The 24,056-nt window shown below is 41.9% G+C and overlaps 1 protein-coding gene across 1 annotated transcript in view; it reads right to left on the bottom strand.

Moving 5' to 3' along the window:
* The window catches only part of mid2 (midline 2), an 87,631-nt gene extending 78,413 nt beyond the window's left edge, over positions 1-9,218 (bottom strand). The window contains exon 1 of the mRNA XM_047038978.1: positions 8,900-9,218. The gene's annotated coding sequence lies outside the window, so the exon portion shown is untranslated. The remainder of the gene's footprint in view (positions 1-8,899) is intronic.
* Positions 9,219-24,056: the final 14,838 nt, after the last annotated feature.

Genomic DNA, 24,056 nt, shown 5'->3' with positions numbered 1-24,056 from the left:
GCAGTGGCTCCATGAGTAGGCAAACAGAACACCATAATTCACCCTTACCAGAGAGCTAGCCGCCTCTCTGTAAATATGGAGTGGTCTAATTAGAGAAATTAAACACTTCAGATAGCGCTGCACTCATTTATAAAATAATAAAGCCCGATCTGTGATTTGATCAATTAAGAGTTTGTGTTTGTAACAAGGACAAAGGTAAAGCCTGTGTGAAAACGACAGCATCTGACAGAGATAGCCAGTATTATTTATCCCACACTGCACCGGTAAAGAACGGTCAATAGAGTTGCTGTGCACTGAGGCTTTTCCAATGACTGCAATGAGCTTTGCAACAGTCACTGAACCATATTGAGGTGCAAAATGCTTTTGGCTCTGCTTCTAGCTCTGATTTCATTGATTATTCGTGAGAGAGAAACAGTATGGCAGAGGAGGAGTGTGTGTTAGTGTGAGTTGTGTGTATGTTTGTGCTGTGTGTGTGTGTGTGGGGGGGGGGGGTGGTGGGTGGGTGGAGAATGGAGGGCACATTAACTAGTTTTTCCCAGGCAGCACATTTGAAGGAGACAATTTTTTCTAAACAGAAATCACACATACGGTAGAGTGGCACAATCAACACCAGCACCCATAAACAGGCATAAACACAGTGGCCTATCAGATGGGAAGGTATTCGAACTCCTTTTTTTCATTTTACATTGATAAGATATTTCAGCACATTCTGAAAACAGGATGCTCTGATTTGGGAGTAGGAGCTAAGTCTTCAAAGGATTTTAATTTATATTTTGCTTAGTTGATTTAGTAGGGATGTCACTTCTTCTAAAATGTCCTTGCTGTCTTTTAAATAACAAATCAGTTTATTGGTTAATTGTTAAGTTTAGATAAGAATCCTAGCACAGCAAAACAAGCAACTATTGCTCCATTAAATGAAACAACCATTAGAAAGATTGTTGTCTATGACACAATAGTACTGTCAGTTGGAATTGCAGGCAATTACAGAATTGCCTCCAAATTCTGTAATTGATTAATTGTTAGTTAATAAGCTGAATTCATCCACTTAAAAACAAAGGCAATTCATCTATCACTGATTATACTATCACTGATTAATCGCCTATCATCAATAATTCTTTGACACCTCTAGTTTGTAATCAAAACAATATGAAGGGTAAACTAAACGACAGTCCTTAGGCAGAGCACACCTGTCAAGTCTAGTCCATGACTATGCAGAGTTCTGCCCACAGAAGGGGTCTTACTGCTGTTGCCAAGGAAACTAAATTGGCAAGAGGGGGTCAAAAAAAAGACCTTACAAGACTGGCCTAATCAGCCAATCATTCAAACCCACATACTACAGATTAGCACAATGTGAAAAGACACAGATAACCAACACTGGCTTCCTTTTGATATTTCATGTGAGGCTGGTGTAAAATGGTGGTCAAGATTACATTCCAACTATGCGGATTGACCACAGCACATGTATTCCCTAAAAGGTACACGGATATAGAAGATGGGTCACAAAGAATCACCATTACTGTTTCCAGGATAGTAGCATTATATGAATTGAGCATCATTACTTATAAGAGAAGGGAGTGTTTGTGTGAGTGCCAATGTGTTGCTGGCCAGACAAGGCTGCCAAAAGCAGGGCTCACACATCTACAGTGCCATCTAGTGACTCCTGGGAAACACTTGCTGTCACAATTGAGATGGATGTTTTAAAATGCACAGGACATTCTAGAACATGTCTAATATGTTCTACAATAATCTGATTAAGTGAGATAAAAGAGACAATCAGTAAGTAGACACTAACATTCCTGTCTGACTATTAACACTTGTTAATTCAAATGAAATATTGTGGTAATAAATTCATAGCAATGCCATGTCAAATCATTGGATAATGATATTTTCCAATGTCAAGGCGACTCAGAGAAGCAGAAGAGCACTAATGTTGAAGAGATTGAGTGTGCTACATGTCAGAATAAAAGATTTTAAATAAATGTTACCAATCTGGGAGATCTCCTCATCTGCCCTACATTTCAGATCCTTGTACAGAAATAGAATATAGCAATCACTCAGGCCTCAATTTTGTACAGAAAACAAATAGTTGATCAAATGATCTGACCAACCAATAGCCATGACAGGGACTAAAGATAAGTTCTATCCACTGCAGATAACCTGATGAGACAAACCAGTGATGCGGTTGGGGTGATATATTACTGTACTATTCCTCAGCTCGTCAGCAGTGATGTAGGATGCAATAGTTGTTGCTGTTGCTGTGGCTGAAATTTGATACAGTGGGCCTAGGGACCATAGCCTTGTGAAATCCATGATGAACTGGACGAACCTGAGGTAACAAGGACTACCAGTAGGGAGGGAAACATGTTGTGTGTGTGTTGTGAGATCGGCAGAAGGAAGAGATGGAAGGGAAGACTGGGTCCTAGGCCAGGAGGGGAACCCACTGGGCAGCAATGTGGAAGAGCCACCTGTCTCATCCTGGACCACCATCCCCCTCTCCTCTCCTCCATTTCCCTTCCCTGGTCTTTCACCATGTGAACCTGCTTCTGCAGGTCTACATCCTGCCGGCCTCCTCCTTTTCCTCTTTGGTTTCTTCCTCCATGCCAACCAATAGTGCTTTGAGTACAATGCTGCAACCTGCTCCTTATTTGGCTCATGCAATAGAACTATCTGAAACCCTGTGGGGCTGTACAGATGACTGGCAGGAGTGCAGATTGGGTTCTATCTATCCATCCACTTCAGGCTATCTGCTGTCAGTGAGATGCCAGGTATGTTTCCTTTGTAAGCCAATGATTTCTCTTTGTCTAAATGACCTTTAGAGGTAAACTGCTTTGTAATGAGCTGCAGGTACTTTGGAGTAACGAAAGTGAATTGGTCTAGGCCAACAGGAGATTTTTTCCCATAAAAATGTCCGTTCATTAGAGGTTGATGGCGACAGCATGACTGATGGATTGACAATAACAGTGCTGCTGGTGCAGGTTTTCTCCATCGCAGGCACAGCCGGCTGCGGATTGGGATACCGTGCGGAACCCAAGGGCGAGCGACAGATGCGATCATCAGTGCCTGTCTGTCTACTAAGGGGAATTACATTGCAACATAATACCCAGCTAATGACCATGCTAGCTCATAAACAATTCACTGCTGATGGACTGAACTCTGGAGGTTGAGCTAGCTGCATATATTACGTGGAGCGGGTAAAGAATCTTCTGTTGACAAAATGTGACACACGTGTACGGCTACGCCGGTCTGATTACCCTGCTGATGCTTGCTGGGATTCCTCTGTCCTACATAAATGCACAGCAGCATCCACCAGAGGTGATCATGATTTGCTTGTCAATTTTAAGACTGTGATTAGCCTTCCGATCCGACTTAATGAAAAAGAATCAACCGCAGCCATGGGCAAACTCCCACGATGGCTGCTTCTTTCCCATCTCTCTTGTTTGTAATTGCCAGTTGTTGTGGAGATGAGTATCAAAGTCTGGCAGGGTGTTAGAGTGGGAGGTATCCAAAGCCAATCTATCTGTGGGAATGTGTGGTTAGTGGTGTTCACTCTGGGGGCTGAGAGCGAACATGCCATGCCGCAGTTTACATGTATGGCAGGGTCTAATTACAAGGCAGGCCAGATACAGGGGTCTATTTGGAGCTGTTGTGAGGTGCAGTACTGCTCTCAAGGGAAAGCTTATAGGATCCCAACTTTTGCAATTCTGAGGGACTATTTGAAACACAGTACAATGCACCGACTGCAGTCCATCAACAGTCTCCAGAAAAACGTTTGTACATCATAACAAAGGACATTTCCCATAAACAAAAGTTAAATGAAGGTTACTCAGCCATCCCATCATCATGTGGAGACTTGGAAGTATAGGCCCAACTCCCATATGGAAAAGTGAAGAATACAAATGCATAAATACCAGTGAATATATCAGGAAGCAAAAAATAACCCGGTCCCAGATTACAAGGCTGAAAGTCAAAAGGAATGAGTAATGGTGAGATAATGTAGTCACAGACGCAGTGTGATAAGATCAAGTGACTGAAAGCATAGAGGCCTACTTCATTATCTCCAACCGGTCCCATGGAGACATAATTATAGTCTCCATAGTTTCAAAGTTCTTAACAAAAAATAGAAGAAGGCTAAAAACCAGCCATGTATAGAACCCAACTGGTCTTTCCACGTAAACAAACAAACAAAGTCGCAACCTCATTGAATGCCAGTGTTTTATCTGAGATTGCACAGCCTTCTGAGCACAGCTGGCCTACTGGGCGGACCACAACTTTCCCAGGATCCTTTGCCTGCATGGTATGAAGGTTTGCTTTTGTTAGCAGCTCTGAGGATAGATTTCCTCTGCAGAGAGGGAGGAATCTGACGGCCTGCTGGACCCGGGGTGGGAAGTAACAATAAACGTCTTTATTTGTCTGTAAAAAAAAGAGGCAGGCAGCTGAACGCCTCCCACAGCCTCACTGAACAGAGCAGGAGGAAAGAGGCTGTGGTCCACCAGGCATTGAGACACTAGCCTTCTGACCTAGCCTTGGGGAGTGGGAGAGAAGGCTAGTTGGGGCTTACAGTAAGAGTGGAGAGAAAATAACAATGTTCACCAAGCATGGAGACCCTCCACCAGGTCTCGGAGGGGGATCAGAGGGAGTAGAAAACAATATGGCATCTCTTCAAAAGTACCTATGTCATGGGTAGTAAGGAGAGGTTTCTTTTGCTAAATTACATAGACATATGGAGAATTATGCTTCATTAGGAGGATGGTAATCCTTCATTATGGGAAGTGACCGACATCCCAATATGGTTGTTAAGAACCAAAAGCATGGTACAGGGGCAAGAGAAGGAAATGGGTAGTGCTTCAAGGTTGGATCCATTACAATTCCCACACGTCCTTCAATGTATATCCATAATGCTTAACTTGTTCAGAGAGTCTTAAATAATTTGTTTTGCTGACACTTGGTAATTTTAAGAGAATCAATTCTGTATTACTTTTCCCACGATGCCGAGCAATACATCATCCATTTTGAGAGAAAGTTGAGTTTACGAGACACACAGATTACGAGATGGTAATTCATGGGAGTGGATGGAAGAGTAATGAGCAATTCTACTCAACACGACACTCCCATTGGCTGGGTGATAGGGTTCACAAAGAGGAGAAAGCAATTAGCGCTGGATGATACTTGAGAAGGGAAGCTTCCACAATGAGAGCGCTGACCGGGTACGGCACGCCATATTGCTTGTGACAAACTGTTTACTCGCAGCGTAATTAACATTCCCATCAACACGGGGAAACCACACGTGATGGATAATCTCACTGGAAACTGACAGGGTGTTTAGTCCAGCAATACAACTGGAACCAGCCTTGGTGCTGGATGATCAAAAGTTGGAGTTAAGCTTTACTCATCTGAGCCAGGACTGGCCACATTAATAGCTCCCCGTCGAACCGAGCTACCCTGTTGGAAGCTTGAGGTCAATCACACAGACCAAGGTTGAGAGTAATCTAGCATTTAGTAGGTTCAAAACCCCCCATGTAGCTTTCTCTCCCGCTGGTCTTTGAAAGTTGATGTGACAAAGGACATTTAGAGGTTGCAGTGGTACTTGATCAAGATTCTTCAGAAGAAAATCCTTGATTGAAATGAAGAGTAACAGTCCTCTGAACAACAGCCAGCCCTATGAAAACCTCCCATACTGCTGCTCGTCTTGTGCTCCTGGGCTTGTCGCAGACACAACTACATGTTAACACTACTGCACATTGTTTTCAGCTCTCCTAATTGAGTAGATTGTGAAATCCCTTGACAGTTTTCATTAGATCAGAGTACTGTATGATCCCTTTTTCATGACGAGAGATTTATTTTGATGATCTCTGCCTCTTATGATATAGCAGCTGTGTTGCTATAATCTAAACTGTTAACAAGGTAGTGGCGAAATGACTCAAATTCATAGACATTTCTGTAATTATGTGGTGTTCATTTATCAAATGCTTTTTGATGAGGCATCAAGAGTAGATATTTAAAGAAGCGTAAATATGCATACATTGCCAACAACAATCTGACAAAGGGCTATGATCATTACATCACGAGTCAATTTCGTCACTATCAACCATGCTGTTCAGTGATCCATGACTTTCAGAAAGCTGTGTGTCATGTCTGCCAGATTGTCCCTTAAGGGAACTGGGGATGGGGTTTGGTTGTGGGTGGAGGTTGAGTGACAAGTCCATGGGAATTTGCAATAGGCCCATCCTGTGGCCTGGCCTGACCTTGTCCCTTTGTTCATTCCCCCTACTTGAAACCTTCAGGGAAAATATGTGGGGTCGAGCGTGGAGCAGGGTGGAGGGGCGAGGAGAGGTGGGAGTTGTACTGGAGGCTGTCCTCCTGGGTGATGAGACTGTACTCCAGACTTCATCTTGACATTTATCTAAGATACAATTTACCCTAGAATTCAACCAAGCAGGACTGGAAATTTGACCACGGAGGAACCATCTGACTCTATTGAAGCCACATTCTACTAAAAAGTATTATCTTCCTGTCTGGAAGAGACCAAAGGTTCATTTTACTTAAATTCTCATAGGATGAATGTGCACTTCTTCGAACTGCCTAGGCTAGGTTAGACAGGTGTCAAATGATCCCAGTGAGTGAATCGTACACGTTTCCTATATAGCTACCCAGTTTCGATTTAGTTAAGGCTACCTTTCAGATGCAGAATAGTCTTTATGAGATTCAATGTTATGTCACACTCCATTTACAACTCGGCAGCATACAAAGGCAAATGTGCATCCACAGAGAGCTCCCAGTCATTTATCAGGGTGGGTATTCCATCCAGCCCGGCGAGAACCAAGGAAGCTCTAATTGAATATCTGACCCCTGACGGGCAGCAAACAACATTAATGGACCCCAGCCAGCCTATATGTTGGCAGATTGTTGGCATTGTAGTTGCACAACATACACATACAGCTCTTCCCATAAATGCCCCCCCGCATTGCCCCTCTGCCTATGACGACTTCAGTCCACAAGTTAATAATAGTAACCACACGTGGTGAGTCCGACATAAGTTTGACATAGCAGGTGACCCAGAGAAATTGTATTTGGCTCCCTCAACATAAAAAAAACTGCCTTTAAGGACAACAAGAAGAGGGGAAGAGGCTTTTCTGGGAATCTTGGATGCTTTTAAACATCTTGGCATGTAGAAGAGAAGCCTATTACAATTATTTCGAATTTGCACTGTATGTCAGGATAGGCTAATTTGAGGTGGGATACAGCATCCACCCTCCATCAATTCAATTAAATGTCCCCTCCAAGCATATAAGTTCTGACCAGGAAGTTGATATCACCCAGCATCAACAGTGGCAAAGCTGAAACAACATTGTGGACCCCATGCTGTTTTAACAGGGTCCTATCTTGAGTGCAGCCGAGGGGTCGACTTTTCTAAATAAGTGCCACGCTTGTTCCTGAATGGGCTTGAGTCAGCTGTTGACAGAAGCAGACAACATCCTTGTGATGGGTTTCCTCTCAGACAAAGTCAGACATATGAGAAGTCGGTTGCTCATTAAAATGCAAGCTGGGCCTCCCTGGCCAAACAAAAGATGGGGCAAATGGCTCTAAAGATAGGGACCTAACTAATTGTTCTGAGGGCTAATCTGGGCGGGGTTAAAATGAACACAGTGCACAATTTAAATGGTGCATAGGATAATCCACACACAAATATGACTAAATGACTGATAACAATATTTCCCAAATAACACAAGCAGTAATGAATGGAAAATATGCCGCAATTTGCACTAGTCCACCATTGACATTTACAAATGTCACTCTGCTTCAGTATTGACTCTGAAAATACAGTCCCCACACCCCTATTGTCATCCACCACCATTAGCATGGCTTAATAATAATAACCATCTCGACAGAGACAGAGCAGGCACTACCCAGTAGACTCGTGATAAAGGACTCTGTCAGCTGTGTTCAACCAGCAAACAGCAGAAACTCTGTGACAGCCCGCAGAAAGCTGTCTCATTGGGCACGAATGACATCTTAACCAGCGAGCTGACTAGGAATGCTTTTCAAGAGACAGTGCATGGTCCTTGAGGACCACCATCTCCAAAACACACATAATCGCTCAAAATGTCTGTAACCTTCATATAGCTCCCTGTATAAATCAGGTCCATATCAAGATTTAAATGTCCTTCCCAATGAATCTCAATTACTGTCCTATTGTGTGACTGACACAAGACTTGACAACACAATATAGAGGAGCAAGTAAAACCAGCCAAATGATCCCATAAATGCATCTACAGTGCAGTGGTACACTAAAGGCAACCAGGGCAGGCAATGACAGACTGTCTACATTATTGTACTGACACCAGGTTACTTTGGCAGAGCTCAAGTTGAGTATTCGGAGTCTACATTATTGATGAGGTGCTGAAATGATATACTACAGTTTGGTTGTCCTATGCCTACAATAGTGCCTACAGCCTGGTGAAATTGCCTTGGCATGCCCCTACTAAGGTTTGACTGCATAGGTGTGCCAAGAACTTGAAAATCTGTATTTAAGGAAATGGAGAGAGGGGTAAGGGGGCATTTTTTGAACAATAACATGCTTGTGAGGACGCTCTCAGTAGAATACACTACCCTCATAAGCATGAAGTTAAGTTTATAATGCTGACGCACCACACTGTGCTGGAGATTTGCGAAGGCACCTTTTCTCTGTTGCTTTACCTATAGGACAGTTACATGTTCATCAATTTGATTACGGTATGTAGGTAATTGTTATCAATACTAACATTGTCTCCTCATTCATGGCTTCGATGGTCGCGTTAATTTGTCAGGAAGCATGCGCGTTCAGAATGCTTGTTCCATTCCCAAAATATCTCACACTTTGTTTTCATGTCAACACTTGTCAAAAGATATAAACAACGCCTACCTTTATTTGCTGTGACAACCCGTTGGTTACTGTCTTGTTTTGGTGGAAACAACGTTACACTTGCAGAAATGGTATCGCAGTTGATGATCTCAGAAGTTTAATACTATGCCTGAGTGCGCGCTCAATAATTTATTTAGTCTTTACAGTCTGTGACGACGGTAAAAAAATAAAAAATATCGTTTCAGGTGGAAGCAGCTGGCGTTACTAAGGGTATTAGCTATAACTACAACTACTCTGAGGTAACGGACCTCTCTTCTACGATGTGTCCCAAAACTAAACAGGGCTCCCCGAGGACACGTGACTAACCCAAGGGAATCGCTTTCATCCCTCCCGGCAGCTGGGATCTATTACACCGCCTCTGACTCGGTGGAACATGCCTCCATAGCGCGCGCTCATCACTCCACAATCTTTGCCGTTATAATCATGCGAGCCATCTTGTCTCTTTTACAACAATAATAATGGCAGGGCTGCCTCTGAAATCTTTAGCTCTCATTGTAAAACACGGTCACAATGTCAAGAGAGGGCTAATGCCTTTCGCAAAGGACCTCATTCCCTCGAAATAACGCACGTGTGCCGGCGTGAGTTGATCAATTGAAAATGGGGCACTAATACATGCCGGAATCTCCAGAAAATGTTAACTAGGCTGCCATGTTATACATACGCAGCTCACGTGCTATCAAGTATAAACTCCTCACTGGAAACTGTCCAAAATAAATTATCTCGAGGAGCATCATATTCCCTTGAGATTTACTGTGTACAGTCCCAGTAAGACCAATCATGTAAAATACCACGATGGAAAATATAAATGGAAAATAGGGCATGAGAAAAAGTAGAAATGTCCATGTCCACCAGCCTTCTGGGAATGGAAATATAGATTACATGGCAATGGGTCAGAGCAGGACATTAATTAGGTGTGTGGCCTATAATGTGTGTCATCATGGCTCTGCAAAAATGTGGGTTTCGCTACCTCAAATTAAATATGCCTGTCTTTTCTCACTCAAACCTCAGCATTGACCAAGCATTAAAGACCTTCAAAATTACTCCAGTTGAAATGAAGCTTTTCTGCTTGCCATTATTTACTAAAGCAGACTGACAAAGGACAAAATACTAGTACGAAGAGAGGGAGAGAGAAAGTATTCAACATCGGATCATTGCTAATCAGTAACCACTCTCACATGGCCAGTATTGATTATTAATTCAGTTGAGTGAACGTGTGTGGCTGCATGTGTGGCCATCCACGTATTGAACTCGTATTGGTTGCCCACACGCCATCCTAGAGTGTGATCCCAATGTCATCCCAGTGTTTGATTCCTCCATCTACTTTATAAACACTCCAAAAGTCCAACTGTGCAGGGAGTCCTCACATGAACTTGAAAAATAACATGGGAGAAAAAAAACTGAGACCCATGCCTGTGAAGTGGCACAGAGCAGGACAACACTGAAATGAGGCTGAGGAAGGAAGCTGCTATCTGCTCTTTAGCCAAAATACTATAATGCTAGGCAAAAGGACTGTGAAATGTGCCCGCTCTGGGAGGTGGGGAGAGGGGGACAGAGTGAGGGTGGGGGACATGAGGAATTCATTCCCAATGCTCACATGCATGTTTATGCAGGGAGCTGGTAAATCAGGTCCCAGGGGCTGAGCCAGAATGTGGTACTGAATATCAGAGGTGGCAGCAGGCGCCTCCTATACCATAGTGTAGTGAATGCTAAACAGGTAGCCATCCGTTCCCTAGAGTCACAGCGAGCTAAGGCGCTATGCTTACGGCCCTTTGTCCACTGTCAGTCAGAGCCACTTCAATACCAATGATTCAACATTGATATCCGACACAAAGTCTGCCTACCAGCCATTGGTTGTTTTGATAAGATTGTGTGTATTGTGGATGAAACATTCAACTCCTTGACTGTGGGACTGCACCGTGTATTAAACCCACACGGGGAGATTCATGCTGGTGTTTGTATGCATGCTGTGGTTGTCTTCACTTGATTTGGAAGGGAAGGCCCATTTGGGCCAAGAACCAGGAATTGCCTCCACTCAGCACACTTGTTGGTGCTTTGTTAATTGTAACTGAGTTCAAAGGGCTTAGAAACTAAATGTAAGTGTGAATTTGGCCGAGTTACGTCACAAATTAGGAATGAGAGGGTGCTGTAGGGGCCATGCTAGAGACAGAACCACAGTACATTCTGAATATTCTGTAATGTCACCATAAGCCTCTAGCCTAACTGAAGGATTCAGTCCTCATATCATGAACAATTTGAATCCTGTTCTGAGTAAGATTATGTGGTTGGCAATGGATTATCACACATTTTCTGTCTTCATAGTCAATGAGATGTAATAATCTCTCACATGATTTGGTGGCTTTAGATGTAATACCAGTAGTTGTAGGTACCTTATTGATCCCTTAGGGGACATTGTGGATTACTTGTAGAATTCATCTTTGAAACGTTATTGACAAAGAGATAAAAGAGAGGAACATATCTTCCAAAACCTCATTCAGACTGTAAACCCAGGCATGGGCAGCTTTTGAACATATCAGGAGTAATATTGAAATATTTAAAGAACCTACGATGCAATAGCAATTTTTTATCCCTTTCCAAGAGAGTCTTCTCAGTCAAAATGCCCAATAAAAATGTATGTGATTACATTCATTTTATGAATATTTTTTTTTTTTTCAAAGCAGTGTTTGGTGTCAGGGGAAATGGAATTATTCACGCTATCTCACCTTTTCTCTCAATTCTACAAAGCTATTTGGGAGTGTTCCTTTTGCCATTACTGACCCAGCCTCCCACCCCACAGCCACAATATCCACAGCATGATACCCTGCTCTGTAGCTGTTTAAGTGAAGAGCCTGTCACGCTAGATTATCTCTGATGAATCGTCCTAATTTACATAAAGATTAGGACATATTGTTAATCATTTAAGTTTTCATAAATAGTTAATTACAGAGGGCTAACTGAGGCTGGGACAGAGTAATAATTGATGAAGCTGACTACAGATGGGACATGGTGCCTAATTAAATTCTAGTAGCGATAAGACCTTTTTGAAGGTAATTTAGGGTATGAGCCTGTAGAAAGTTAATTCAATTACATAAGTCAGATCATGTTCTTAGAACAATTGCTGCATTCAAAATGCAATTTTTGAAACAATTATTGGTCAGTTACTTCTACTATATTCATTGAATACTCTCAAAAATGTTAAAAGTGCTGTGACATTTCTAAAAAGCTTTATATTGGTTTACAACACAAAATACATCTTGCTGTGGTGGATTGACCACACTTATGTGGTCCTCAAGTAGCTCACTGAAGCAAAGAGGCATTCCTAATCACTTATTTTATGAATGTGGAAGCTAAGAATGTAACATTACATACAGTCACGGCTTTAGATACACATAATAAATCTTTACACATTACTTAATTATCTCAGAGGCTTTGCAACTCCTTCTTTTCATCAAGAAGATATGTTTAAGTACTGAAACTGTTAGACAGTCTAGTTTTGTAAGCTGATTTAAGGATTTAGGGGAGTTTTTGTCTCTCTATGTCTGGGGGGCTTACAGTGTATTGTCATGATGCAAGTTTATGCCAGATGCTCTTTTGCTACTTACCAGCCAATCAGCATATCATCAGGACTGCATTGAGTCCATCACACAGTTTAATAAACGGATTGAAAGGAAAAACATTTTAGCAGGTCTTGGACCGAGCCACAAGTGTTGTCAGAACCAGGATTGTGTGTGTTAAACACTTACTTTGATCCTGGTGTTTAAGCCTTGGCTAATATATCTTACTTCACACAAAGGAAAAGTATTATAGCTTGTTATAAACGTTGCGCTAACTTGATCCAGAAAAGTTGATCAAAAAGTGTTTTGATACAACTGAACTCACACTCACTCTACTTCTTATTAAATGAACATCTAACAAAATGTCAACCATTGTAAAATATAATGAGAATTGATTTAGATGTATTTGAAATTGCATTTAGAACCCCAATTCAACAGACATGCAGGCAAGATTAATACAATGACAATTGTGTTACAAAATGAAATGGGTACAGTAGGCCAAATGAACTGATTTAAATCGGTCTCAAATTTCCCGCCTGAAAAAAATCCTAATTTTTCTTGTGTGACTCTGACTCCAAGGGGGCTACATTGGGGCTACATTTCAGTAGTATGGTTTGATAGAATATGGTTTGATAATACTGTATGCCTGAGGGTACATACAAGGACATTCTTTATCAGAGTCTGTGCTTCTGTATTCACCATTATTTCTTCAGCCCGCTGAAAGTTTGTGTATGTATGGAGGTGTGTGTGTGGAGCGCAATGATGTCAACTGACAGACGATAGTGGAGGGAATTAAAGCCATGAGCCGAAGCCAAGGGCTGCCTACTGAGGTGGATAAGGCAGGAGCATTGCAGGTGGCGTGGATTCGCAAAGCCCTTCTGCCATCTAACGACACGCTTGGCGTGGCTTCAGAGGACAGCCTGCCTGTTCTTAACAGTAGGGGACAAACACAGGACAGATAACTGCCATCTCTGTGAGGGAACCCACATGAGGGCTTTACCAACCTGATTGCTCTTTGTAGAGCATAGGCTGTGATTAATTTTGCCTAAACATTTTGACCCAAGAACTATTGTATAGAGGTATAACTTTGTTTATCACCAGTAAAGAATGTAGAGATACTTAAAAAGAGATAGCAGAGCACTGCTAACATGCGACTCTCAGTAGGTGTTATGGCAAGTTAATAATTGAGTATCTCAGTATACCAGTTCCTCATCTCAGAGGCTTGTCAAGACTTTAAAGACAGTCCACTGTTTTGCATAAAAGAGACCTGGTGATAGAAGAAAACATTAAACAGCTGTCCAGACCCATTGAGCTCTCTGGTATTGTACCGTGGTTGACAGAACCACCAAGCAACTGCTCTTGTCTCCATGAGGGCTTGGCCAGATTAGAAAACCCCAGAAAGGTCACTGATTAACTGGGACCTGTCTGAAATTGAGGTCCTGGCAGACATGGGGCCTGCAAGGCAGTGTCACATGTCTGAAATTGAATTTGGAAGGGTTCTAATGGTGTGGCTAGGCTTGGGAGAGATGGAATCGTTTTTTAAATGCTTGGTGGCAAGGTAAGGCAAGGTATACGGGGGTGTTGAACACGGTGAAAAGGCAGACAGATGGTGGCGGGTGATTTCACTGATGTGGTTTAGTACTCCAAGGTCATTCGGCCCATGGTTTGAAGTTGGGATTTCATTTGATCCTATCCTTTGTGTAAAAGGTAGAAAGGGCCTAAAGGTGAAATGCATCAACTATACAAAACTGTTACTAAAACAACTGAGCATTAGCATCAACAAGCTTCTGTAAAACCTTTTGGATACCATCTGTATGATTCAGTCATAGTTTGTTAGACTTTTTGTTCACTGACTCCCAACAAAGTCACTATGAGTGGACAAAATGCAGTGGATTTGAATCGCTGCTATGGGACTGCTGATTGTACAGTTGTATTGTATTGTTTTAAAATAAAACATGTTATTTTATGCACAAATTAATGACTCGTGTTTTGGTTGTTGCATGGTGTCACTTGTGCTTTGTTTCCGCAGGGTGTTCTTAATTCTTCAGAGCCAAATTTAATCACAGTGCTTCATGAATAATTGCCATCCTCGAATAAACCGGCATTTCTCTGATTTGAAACCGTTCTGAGTCACAGAAATGAATAGTTTCAGACTTAAATCCAGACCCATGCCTTGGAGCGCATGGGAACATGATTGATGGCTAACTTTTTAAATGATGACACATGTACAATGTACCTCTTGAAGAACAAGAACGAAACATTGTCTTTGCATTTGGAGGTAAAGAAATCTGTGCCTTTGAAATTTACTGTGTGGGTCTCTATGGGAGATGCTGTGTGGGTGGATGGTTGGAAGCACATCCAGACTGAGCAGCTACAGTATGAGGATGATATGGTGTATTTCCTCTGATCTTCTGAATACATCAGCATGGGAAAAACAGTTTGATGAAAACATGTACTGTCATCCAGGGCTTTGAAAATTTGAATGTAACTGTAATGCTGGCATCAATAGGATTTCTGATGTGAACTGTTGACACATACATGCTGAGCGCTCTTTAGGCAAAAGCTTAGCACCACCAGCGTTGGAAAGATAAACAGCCACTCATGACCAACAAAGCACAGCTCACAGGAGCAAGCTCACATCAAGTCTATTTCAGATTTCGAGAAGTGTGCCTTTGAGGAGAGAAATCTACAAAGCAACCGCATGATATGTATCTGGAACTGTGCAGACGTCATCCCATTTAGGCTTTTATGGCTTTTTGCAACTGTTGTGGGGTTCACCTTGGGACTCAAATGAACCCTTTTCTCACATGGAGCGAGGAACAATGACCCAGATGTCATTTGTTCATGTGGGGACTTTAATGTGTCCCAAAGAGCCGTCAAGCCAGACCTATAAATAGAAGGAAGGAGGTAAGCAACGAGGACCAATGGTTACGATATTCTTGTACTATCGTTTTTGCACAAAGAGAAGTTAATGCATCTAGATGGTAAAGCCAGCAATACAGGACTTGCCAAGAGATGGATTTGTGTGCTGAAGGCTTTGTTGGAGGGGCCAACGCTCGACGTGGGAATGGCCAGTAGCTTTTAGTGACCAAGCTGTAGGCACTTAAAGTGGCAGGTACAAAGTGGTACGTCTGTGTGAACTGTGTCCTGGCCTGGTCCGCTCTCATCTGCCCATACCAGACCCATCTGTCGCCAACCCAGGGGAGGTCCATGACACCTTCCAGAATAGAAACCTGGCCCTTCCCAAACAAAGGGATTCACCAAAGTGTGTGGCAACAGAGACAAAAGAAAAGCTATGCTGTCAGTCTGACCTGAGTGGTTGTCTATATTCTTCTGGTGAGGAAGCCGGCCAGATGGTACTGGAAGCCGGAAATGGAGACTGGGCTGGAACAAACAAAAACATTTTCCCCATGTGTAGGAGTAAGAATAGCAGAGATTAGCCTGAGTCACATCATGCAAAGGCATAATACTTAGTAGATGGATTTATTGAGATGAGAAGATTTGATTAGCAAACAATGGATTGATATTAACTTGAAGGTCAACGTTCAGTAAGAAAACTTGTTTAGGTCTTGTGGGTGTTCACATGTATTTCTGTCATGGACGTAATCATGGATGGGTTATGAGTGAATGAAGTAAAATTCCAGTGCTGAGAGGAAAGGAACAGATATTCCCCATTGAAAACAACAGATGTTCATCTCGGAGAGTGCTCAACTCAGTTTATATGTTCAGGGAATAAACTAAAGATATCTTTCTGGTGTCCAGAAAACATCAGATGGAAAAGAGGAACATCAGAGGAAAACGGTGGAAACATCTTACCAGTTGGGGGAATGCAAGATTTCTGTAAAAACGCAAAAATACGCTCCCATAACATTGACAAATGACATAGTGCTATTCATTAGGCCATACATTTAAGACACCTCTCACAATGAAAATGTAATATAATAAATGTCTTCACATGCACAATACACCACACCAGGTGGGTGAACAGTGACCTGGGATTCTCTCACCACCACCTCTCCAACACTTTTAAAGTAAACCCCCCACCCCCACCCCTACCCCCACCACACACACACACACACACACCTCCCAGTAGGGGGTGTAAAAGGCTGTCTTGACCTGGACCCCCAGCTCCCAGTCACAGCAGCATCTCCTTTCGACCCATAAGGAAACACTCTGCCCTGAACCTGCCACTGAAGTATTGTTTCTTGTTAAGAGAGTACTGTATTCACAGCTGTAGTCCAGAGCAGGATCTCATAAGGTTTTGATATACTTGACTGGAGGCACACTCTATGAAAGCTGGCTAAGAATAAAGACAGCTTTATAGGAGTGGTTGTTTGAATAAAAGTCACGTTACTTGATGGTTGTGTGAGGATTCTTTTGTACCTCGGTCCCTATTGATGGCTGTGTTCCAGGATGGGCAACCAATGTTTGGTGTCCCTGAGAAATCCCCAAATGCAGCACCAAAACATATTACGAAAAAAGACGTCCCTGTTGTGTCAAGTACACAAAATATGCATGCTTCCACTGTATCTCCATGGAGAGCAATTTCCCTTTTCTCTATGATAACAGATTGTAGAGCTCTGTTGCATTCTAGGAGGAGAGTAATTCAGCGCGACGAATCGCCAGAGAGGCCCCTCCAGCTGAAAGAGGGAACGCTAGGTTCTTATGAAGACATCCAGGGGAGAACTGCACAGAACTACAAGTCCTCTTCGTTGTTCATTTTCACACAGTGCTGTAGACTGTTGCTAACATAGCAACATGTGTACTGTATGTAAAAATAAAACAGGACTGGATTGGTACTCACTCATTTAACTCATGGTTAACAAAAGATAATCTAACCCTGAAGTGAACTACCTTCTGGGACAACAAATTGAGTTCATTTATCCACAAGGGCGCAAAAAAAACACACACATCACTACGCTGTTCCCCCCAATTTCCGTTGAAACAACGCAAAGAGCAATATGCAAATGGAATGTCCCAATTAAAACCAAACCTATTTTCCCTAGCACACAGTGACCTGAGTATTAAAGTGAAAAGAAATATGCTTGAGTGCCAACAAGAACCAGTGCCACAGCACCTGCTGTTGCTAACTGCAGCTCTAATGGTGTCTGACAAAAACAAAACAGCGTCATCAACGGAGCCAGCAATGGGAACTCATTAGGTAGAGTAGAGTCATGGAGGCTACACCGCAGCACAGCTTGCCATTTCTGCCACACAACAAGTACAGTGGGATTAGTTCAATGACTAGGCTTCTGCTATTAGTGAACCTGAATTTGTTCAGAACCAGAGGTGCTCTATTAATTCCAAGAGCTAAAGACTATAACTGTAGGTCTACCATCGTCAGCAAACCATAGTTTCAATGTGAACAGGAGCACAACACAATTCTCTCCCTACACACCCGGAATGCACGGCCATTAGTATGTGTACACCACAAAATCAGTATCTGTATCAGTAAACAGACACCTGATTGTTGGACCGCTCATTTCAAAATGATGGGCATCGAAATGGAGTTGGTTCCTACTTTGTTTTCTATAACTGCCTTCACTTTCCAATAGATCTTGGAACAATGTGGCCAACACTAAATCCATGTCCATGATTTTGGAATTGGTTGTCCAACAAACTCATACAGGTGTGATGGTAAGGTGTCCACATTTTGTTGGCCATAGAGTGTATGTAAAGTAAAAACAATCAACTATAGGGATTTGCAAAGCAAAGTCAATCAACCAACTAATTGCCACAACAAAGAATCTTTTCTTGATTCTTTGTTGATGAAAGACAACCCATTAACCTTGTGCAGACTGGATTGTACATGAATGTATTTACCTCCCAATTCACTCAACACTGACATTTAAAACAACTGAAAGGAAAGGACAACAGAACAGCGACCATTGTGATGAAACAGCAAGTCCATGCCTACCGAGGGATATAGTTAGCTACAATTAACTCTGGCCTTAAGAGCTAGACGGACGGGCAGTCAATTCTCATCATTTCAAAGAACAACATGAGAGGTTTCCTCTTGAACTAACTTGAGTAATCCCTAAATACAACAAGCAGCAAACTGGGAAAAAGTATTTCCAACAATCACCAGTGTGACTTGGGATACAATGGGGGAGCGAAACTTACAGGTAGGCTATACTTTGAGACAGTTGTGGGGGAAGATGATTGGGCATAACTGTAATTTTGAAAAATGATATGCCATGCTGGATCTCATTCTCTGAATATTTTCAGTTTATTGGCTTTCTCTGGTTGCATGTCATAGAGTACTCTAAAAAAGAGCAAGACAAGTTTACTAAAAGCTTTTGGCTGCAGGCGCTTTCACTGTTTTCACCCCCCATTAAAGATAATCAATAGTTCATGGAACATTACAATCATTTTACTCTCATCTGTTCGCTTTGAGACTATGAATCTGGTGAAAATTGTATCTGGATCACACCCTGGTCGGCATTTTCAGCCAACTTATTTTTTTGTTTCATGATGTTTTGTGGCAAAACTTACTGTAAACAAGATGAATGCCTATAGACGCCGTTGGCTGCCTTAAAGTCAGTTAATCAGTGTTGCGATTAAAGGATTCTATTTGAGGATGTTACACAAACTAATTGCATAGGTAATGCTTACAAACTGACAATATTTCATAAAAGAAACACATAATGATGAACGCTCAGACAAAATGAATGGAGACTCACAGAGAGTACAGTAGGGGCTCAGAGGCCTCCTCACAGCCTAAGAGCTCAACTGAGCTGTGTTGCTTGGCAAGGTCTGGAGGAATATCCTTGCTCCAAGATATGTTGCAAGTTGAGGAATGCTAAGCCTGTTTCCTGCTTGAGGAAAACAAACATTGGAATTTGGACTGTGTGACCGTAGCAAAAGGTATGCCAACATTGAAAAAGAGTTAGATTCACCGTCAATGCATTCCCCTAATACATTAAACAAAGACATTCAGTGAAAGGGATCATATTTTTTTAATTGTTGATTGTCCTCGTTTAGGATATCTTTGACTGTGAGTTTAAGACGGTCAAACAGGACTCCACTGAGTATCAGCTGCTTGCTAGTGAAAAGATGGAACAAAAGATTCAAGGACTCAAGCATTTGAGTAAATCAGGACATTTAAATGTTTGCCTACTTTAACAGTTACTGCTATGTAACAATTAGTTTGACATATGCTCTAGTCTCTGGTCATAATATTTATGCCCCAAATTAACTTTCAGTTTGTTTGTGTTTGCCAATTGCATCGTTACGGGTCACTAATATTTTTTGTTGGAGACACTTCTTTCTTCCCGAATGTTCATGAATGTGTCTCATCCCTCCATCATGAAAAAAAGCTAAATATAGATTATATTTAGACTGAACTGCAGGGCAACCTCACTGACAGGCACATGCTGACTTCTCAATACAGCCCTAGAACTGTCATTGACAAAGCTAGCTCTCCTCTTTCACTAGTCAGGAATTGGGATGTCACACAGAATATATCAAATCCAGTATTCTTCTTGACACTTTGTGAGAAATATAGGTTCTACTAAACCTTTCTCCATACATTTTAGGAATGACACTCACACCACTGTTTCTCTCTCCTCATCACCAAATAAGTTAAAAATATCTCTTCTGCAGAACTCCCTATTCCATCAAAGCAGTGGACTCAACGGCAGACTGCCAAAGTAGCATCCTAAGGGGTTTCAGACTGAACAAAGCTATGTAAGGCATTGGCATGTTGAGAGACAGGATCGATAGCTGCCTCCTGTTAAAGTGACATTGAAGGTACTGGACGGAAAGGTGGACAGGATTGTGTGTGTGGAGATATATTTTTTCAGGACAAGATAGAGAAACTTGGAAAGAATGAGAGAGATAGTAAATGTGTTTAAGAGATCAATTGATTGTAAGATGAAAAGGAGAGAGAGCACAATTGTAAGAGAGAGAGAGAGAAAGAGAGAGAGAAAGAGAGAGCGTAATGGGGGGCCTTCACAGGGATTCAAGATTCAGTTCCTAGACCACTGTAATTACTTCTACAGCTTAACTTATGGGGCTGAATTTCCTCAAGTATCTACCACAACTCTAATATCTCCTTTTGAGAAAGGAGAATGCAATAACCACATTGCCAGTAAAGAATTAGTACTCCACTCCAAGGCCAAGTGATAGGCACACATGTAGAGGATGAGAGCAACTTCACTTTCCCATCAGAGTTAAGCTTCATGGTGGGGATGAGCTCAGGGTGAACTGTCATATCTTACAGGCCAACAGGAAGATAAGTAGCAGCCCAGTCCAGTCTGCCCAATCGCAGCCTGAAGGGAAAGGATCAAACATATTTATAGTGTAGTGTGACTTGCTTGAGGTAAAAAATGCTTGATGTGAAGGACTATTACAGGAATCATAGCAAACCAACGGAGTCATTTCTTAGTACTGATTTTCAATTAGTACAGGTGCACACAAACTACAAAATTTGCATATGTATTATGTATGTGTATAGCTCTGATCCTACACATAAAGTTCCCACGTCATGAGGAAAAGATACTATAACTTGGTACAAATAATGTTTCAGAGAACATGTAGCTATACAGTAAGAAATCTGTGTGTCTGTCTTGATTATATCGAGAAATGGGCATCGTATGAAGTTAAAATTCTGCAAAGACCCATAGAAACTAACTACACAAAGAACAGATCTCACTAGAAACAAACTGGGCAAGTCTTCACTTCAACAGACTACACTTCGTCACTGAACATTTCGTTTCTAACATTATCATGAAATGAGGGCAACATGGGGGCCAAAGAGTCAATGATAGGTGTCTTGTTGTATGAAGATGCCATCAAAAGAGAGAGCACGTATTGGCTTTATATCAAAACCACATAACATTAGCTACCTAGTTATACAGTACAGTCAGGCTTCCAGCAGAAAACGTTAGCTAGCAAGCTACCACCCACATAACTAACAAGTTGTTAGTAGCGACTAACTGACAAGGGCCGGGTTTCCCAGATTCGTTAAGAAGTTCTTGGCGTTAAGAGCTTCTTAAAGAATCTGGGAAACCCGGCCAAGGTTATTCAGCTAATTCAAATTGTGAAGTAAGGAAATATACAAGAGAAATTGCATTCTTTCCCATTTATCACAAAGAAATATCAACCAGTAATAGTCTGAAATAAGAACCTTTTTTTTGTATTAAAATAGCTGACGATTGGCTGAGCAATGGAGCCATTGATGACTCAAACGAACACAAGCTTCCCCATGGTCAATTTTGTGGATTTTCTGCTAACTTTGAGTGCCCTCTAGTGGTCTGTTGGAAGATGGGTCTTCATGTTTGCAATGAGAAACGTCTGTACAATATAAAATAAAACCAGAATAAAATGCCAATGTGTACTGCGAAGGGTGATATATTTAATGCATTTATTTCTGAACAAACCTGTGTTGCAGTGAGATGATAGTAGAACCGATTGTTCAATGTACTGTCATGGTCAAATTTGCTGAACTTTACCTAAATGTTTTTACAGTGACCGATTGAAAAGAACTGTAGAGCATTTATGGAAAGTTGCAGCAAAAGCCTGACTATCACAGTTAGCTCAATCAGGAGCAGCAAAAACATCTTTGCACAGCCCTGACCTGCTCAATGAGGTCAGTCAAGATAAAAATGTAATCATTGAACCAACAACAAATCAAAGGCCAATATACATTCACATATATTCACTGATCTACTCTTTGGAACCTCAGGAGAACATTACTGTGTATATCTAGGTTACATTGAAGGTGATGAAGGGCTGCAGGTAATAGACTACAATGAATGCATAAAGAGAGTGGTCTGTTGTCTGGACACTGGGAGGTATCAGAGCACTATGGCTGGACCAGGACATATCGAGGTCACAACTGCAGTGAGCTGGGTTGTTGTCTTTGCATGTGGGCTAAGTTCTCCCCTCATCGCTGTTGTGTGGAAGAACAGTGACCCAGGCTGACCTTCGGTCTGGACAGTACACAGGAGGCCAGATGACCCAGATACAGGTGAGCCAACATGGACACACACACACACACACACACTCAGAATGCACAGACTACCACACACTTGTATACATGCACACACAAACGCCAGTTCTGTTTCCGGCAGACAGTTTAGTACAGGGACATGTCAAGCCATCAGTCCGGTATGATTAGGTAACCAGTCAGTGAGGTGATTTATCATGAAGCATCCACAGAAAGAGATATGTCTGTATGGGTGTTCTGCCAACACTACCAGACTCTGTGCATACACTCTCTTATTACATGGTGTAGAGGACTTAGTGTAGGATACTGTTTACCTTGCTATCTAACTAATCAGACTGGTGATAGAAGATGATACCCTGTTCATTATTGCATGTAAGTTAAGGTAGATCGTAACGGTGGAAAGTAACAATCAGTTTAGTCATGAATGAAGGGTTTGGTCATAGCTTCAGTTCAGAAGGTTGTTTATTGCTATCTGTATATTCAGGAAGAATTCAGGCACTTATCTAAGCTCAGCATAGATGTACATTTGTTCCGTGTACTTATATGTTATGTTATGTCAGGTGCTTGCGTTGTCTTGTCTTAAGAATTTCAGTGCCCAGTCTAACCTTGTGTTGTTCTGTGCATCTGACAAATAAAAGACTTGACTTGACTTGACTTATCAGTCCTGGATTCACATCCCATCCTCATTGCAACAGCTGGGTGAAAGCATTTCTTCACATAGTTTCAGGCTTTCAAACCCATCAAATGAAACATATCAAAATCAGATACATTTCATTGGAAAATATTCAAGTGTTTACGTATAAACCTCAATATCCATTTGTATCGGTGATTTGAGCATGCTCATGCCTGTCATGATTTTATTACTTTACACCAAGAGAGGGCAGTGTTTTCAACGCAACGCATTGTTTTCAATGCAAAACTATTGTCATTAGTCATTTCTTTCCTTGCTTAACCACTCCTAACCTCTCACAATGCGGTGACTGTATTATTGCAGCAGGCCTTACTAAAGACAAATGTGAACATCTGCTAATGTCCTGTGAGGTCAGCGACATACCAGACAAATTGTGCAAATGTGAATGCATTCTTTTAAAAGACTTATGAAACCTTTGGTAAAAAAAACTAGAACAGGCATTGCTCAACCAAAATACTAGCCCTGATTGTGCTGGTACATAGCTCAACAAAATAAATAAATAACAGATAAGATAACAGTATTGATGTTTACCACGAACACACATTCCTTTTTACCACCAATTATTGAAATCCCAAGGTTATGTTCAGAAATTCAAAGGAGAGACACAGATAATTGAATATGTACAAGACAAACAGAAAGGTATGGACAGTATATCATTTATTTACTTGAACAGGCAACTGCCACAGTTGTATGTAGGTGTGTGTGTGTGTTTATTTTCAGCACACCCTTGCTGCTGCCAGTGCTGCAGAGTATAGCATAGCACATACAGTATGCATGCCATAGCCTCTCCCTCCCTCCCTCTCCTGACTGGGCTGCGGAGGTTGGGAAAGACGGAGGACGAGGAAAAAGAGGAGGACCCGCAGTGTGAAACTGGGCAGTGCTACTTACCAATCACAGGGGTTTCCCCACCTCCTGCCTCTCTCCCTCCACCCCTCTCCACCCCCAACCCCTCCCTTCTGTCTC

The sequence above is a fragment of the Hypomesus transpacificus genome, chromosome 1 (genome assembly GCF_021917145.1).
Source record: "Hypomesus transpacificus isolate Combined female chromosome 1, fHypTra1, whole genome shotgun sequence".
In the NCBI taxonomy this organism is placed as follows: domain Eukaryota; kingdom Metazoa; phylum Chordata; class Actinopteri; order Osmeriformes; family Osmeridae; genus Hypomesus; species Hypomesus transpacificus.
The sequence above is the reverse complement of the archived record's forward strand: the minus strand, read 5'-3'. Positions and strand labels throughout refer to the sequence as shown.